This window comes from Schistocerca piceifrons, chromosome 5 (assembly GCF_021461385.2).
Source record: "Schistocerca piceifrons isolate TAMUIC-IGC-003096 chromosome 5, iqSchPice1.1, whole genome shotgun sequence".
Classification (NCBI taxonomy): domain Eukaryota; kingdom Metazoa; phylum Arthropoda; class Insecta; order Orthoptera; family Acrididae; genus Schistocerca; species Schistocerca piceifrons.
The window spans coordinates 549,597,461-549,601,242 of record NC_060142.1 but is presented as its reverse complement, the minus strand read 5'-3'; the positions used below and the strand labels follow the sequence as shown (position 1 = coordinate 549,601,242).

Sequence of the window (3,782 nt, the reverse complement as noted above, 5' to 3'; positions counted from 1 at the left end):
GCATGCTACCAGTGTTAAAGACTGCGATGGAGCTCCGTATGCCACGGCAAACTGGCTGACACTGACGGCGGTGGTGCACAAATGCTGCGCAGCTAGCGCCATTCGACGGCCAACACTGCGGTTCCTGGTGTGTCCGCTGTGCCGTGCGTGTGATCATTGCTTGTACAGCCCTCTCGCAGTGTCCGGAACAAGTATGGTGGGTCTGACACACCGGTGTCAATGTGTTCTTTTTTCCATTTCCAGGAGTGTACATTAATAACACACACGAATTTTAAATCTACCAAAAGTCTAATACAACACACAATATGATAAAAACATACAAACTACTTTCACGCCATGGTATCTGCAACAATACACCTACCATCAGAACATGACTCTATATAAAAAAGAAATTAAAACTCTACAGTTCGTGGCACAGCAAAATGATTGTAATCCATAAATAGTCACTTAACTGTAAAACAAACATACCAAACGAGTAAAAGTGACTATACGAAAAGAAATAATACTCGCAAGAGAAAACCAGTCAAACAGAAATTCACATACATACCACCTGCTCATCTAGGAAATACACTTTATAAGATTACCTCGCTACTAAAAAATATAAATGTAGGATTCGCTTACCAAGCACGACACAAGCTTTGTTCACGAACTGAATCGGATAAAACGAAATTACCAATTCATTCGAACCCAGGCATACACAAAGTTCAGCGCAAAGACTGCGAAAATTTTTACACAGTTCAGACGGGAAGAAATCCAGTATTAGATAATGCGAACATAACAATCCATCTACTTTTCTCCGTCACTTAAAAATTCAGCAACACGCAATTTAGAACAAGCTATCCCAATTCTACATGTAAAGTCCGAAGGGCCACTAGTCACCATATTGGAAGAGTTATAAATCTATTTACATACAAATAACAACCCACTAAAAATACTTAATGAATAAATCGATTTTGTTGTTGTTGTGGTCTTCAGTCCTGAGACTGGTTTGATGCAGCTCTCCATGCTACTCTATCCTGTGCAAGCCTCTTCATCTCCCAGTACCTACTGCAACCTACATCCTTCTGAATCTGCTTAGTGTATTCATCTCTTGGTCTCCCTCTACGATTTTTACCCTCCACGCTGCCCTCCAATACTAAATTGGTGATCCCTTGATGCCTCAGAACATGTCCTACCAACCGATCCCTTCTTCTGGTCAAGTTGTGCCACAAACTTCTCTTCTCCCCAATCCTATTCAATACTTCCTCATTAGTTATGTGATCTACCCATCTAATCTTCAGCATTCTTCTGTAGCACCACATTTCGAAAGCTTCTATCCTCTTCTTGTCCAAACTATTTATCGTCCATGTTTCACTTCCATAAATGGCTACACTCCATACAAATATTTTCAGAAATGACTTCCTGACACTTAAATCTATACTCGATGTTAACAAATTTCTCTTCTTCAGAAACGCTTTCCTTGCCATTGCCAGTCTACATTTTATATCCTCTCTACTTCGACCATCATCAGTTATTTTGCTCCCCAAATAGCAAAACTCCTTTACTACTTTAAGTGCCTCATTTCCTAATCTAATTCCCTCAGCATCACCCGACTTAATTCGACTACATTCCATTATCCTCGTTTTGCTTTTGTTGATGTTCATCTTATATCCTCCTTTCAAGACACTGTCCATTCCATTCAACTGCTCTTCCAAGTCCTTTGCTGTCTCTGATAGAATTACAATGTCATCGGCGAACCTCAAAGTTTTTATTTCTTCTCCATGGATTTTAATACCTACTCCGAATTTTTCCTTTGTTTCCTTTACTGCTTGCTCAATATACAACATCGGGGAGAGGCTAAAACCCTGTCTTACTCCCTTCCCAACCACAGCTTCCCTTTCATGCCCTTCAACTCTTATAACTGCCATCTGGTTTCTGTACAAATTGTAAATAGCCTGCCGCTCCCTGTATTTTACCCCTGCCTCCTTTAGAGTTTGAAAGAGAGTATTCCAGTCAACATTGTCAAAAGCTTTCTCTAAGTCTACAAATGCTAGAAACGTAGGTTTGCCTTTCCTTAATCTTTCTTCTAAGATAAGTCGTAAGGTCAGTATTGCCTCACGTGTTCCAGTGTTTCTACGGAATCCAAACTGATCTTCCCCGAGGTCGGCTTCTACTAGTTTTTCCATTCGTCTGTAAAGAATTCGTGTTAGCACGAATAATCGAATAAATCGATCCAAAACACAAAAATACGTCTAAAACTATACTCAAATTATGAATCAGAAAAGGAACAGACATACAAAATATTACGAATTACGAAACAACCAGAGGCTACACAAGTCCACCAACGCTACCACTAGCAAAAATCACCGAAATTACAGTGTAATAAACAGAACTGATGGTAACCATACACTAATGCTGGTACGTCTGTCAAATAAGCTGTCACATAATTATTGCTCTAAAGAAAAGGAAGACAGTATCAAAATTATACCAAATACCAAGTTATATCTGGCATAATCAACAGTTATTACTCTAAGAAGATTAATGGAGTGTAATTAAAACAGACTGCTATAGAACCTCGGTAACATATGGATGTCAAACATGTCTGACGTACGTAACAAATTTCATAATAATGTTTTCTAATTAGTATTCTCTTATAATGTTACAAATTTGTTGCAAAATTATGTGCCATTTAATTACAGATAATCTGACGATGGCTATCTGCCGAATTAAGGTTACTGTAACGAATGAGACCACTTAACAGATTTTTGTCGTCGTAATTACATAATGTCTTGCATTATAATTAAATACATTGGGTGTACGAAGTGAGCAACGCTGACATTTATGAAATTGAACACATATTTAACCGAAATATGAACGAAAGAAAATCATCTAAGAATGTTAGTATATTTAATTGCCTACATTATGTAGGTTTTAAAAATCTGGGCTCGTCCGGGATTTGAACCCGGGACCTCTCGCACCCTAAGCGAGAATCATACCCCTAGACCAACGAGCCACGATGATCAGCGGCTCTTATGATTGTTTACATAGTGGTGTTATCAAGAAATTTGTGAAGCGGGTTGAACAGGCTGACGCAGCAGATAACACCATACGCGACCTTCCTCCACACCCGCAGCGGTGCCCCTTCGAGGCTGAAGGTCGCTTGCGTCACAGCGAAGGTCACAGCCCACTCTCTCTCGCCTGAGAAATCGCGGGCAGCTTTCTATCGGTTTGTATCGGGCAGCAGTCAGTTTGGTTTTTACGAAGGTGGTCGTAATATGTAGCAATGCCGAAGAAAGTGGATACCAAATACATCTTTCGTATTTGCTTACCTTTTTATACGGCTATTATTATTACTTTACTAAAGCTCTTGTTCTCTCAAGAGGACCTATCAGCTGACGCAAGAAGAACTGGGAAAATAAACCACATAGCTATAAAAATCCAAAAGCATTCCATGCAGCTGATACACCTAAAGTGAAAAACTGGTCTATTACACGTGGATTTGCTGAACAGTAATAGTAATGACCTGCTTCTGAATACTATTTATTTTATGAAATTGTAGTTACCTCTCTGGAAAAGACACATAGACTACATACCTACATTATCAGTTTCTTTACATTTTGTGAACCAGATATTTTAAATGTCAGATGTGCCTTTGTTAACACTTGGAACACTACGCTCTACACGATAACTTAACGAAATATGCGTTAAGGGTATGGCACGAAAACTGCAAATATTTGCTTGGAAGTATTAAGGATTTATTTCCTAAAACTGCGAATTCTGGAAGAAGTGATTCGTGACCTAAT

The 3,782-nt window shown here is 39.1% G+C and overlaps 1 non-coding gene across 1 annotated transcript; it reads right to left on the bottom strand.

The window, feature by feature from the left end:
• Positions 1-2,920: 2,920 nt before the first annotated feature.
• Trnap-agg lies at positions 2,921-2,992 on the bottom strand. The gene has a single exon. It is a non-coding gene; the product is annotated as a tRNA-Pro (tRNA).
• Positions 2,993-3,782: the final 790 nt, after the last annotated feature.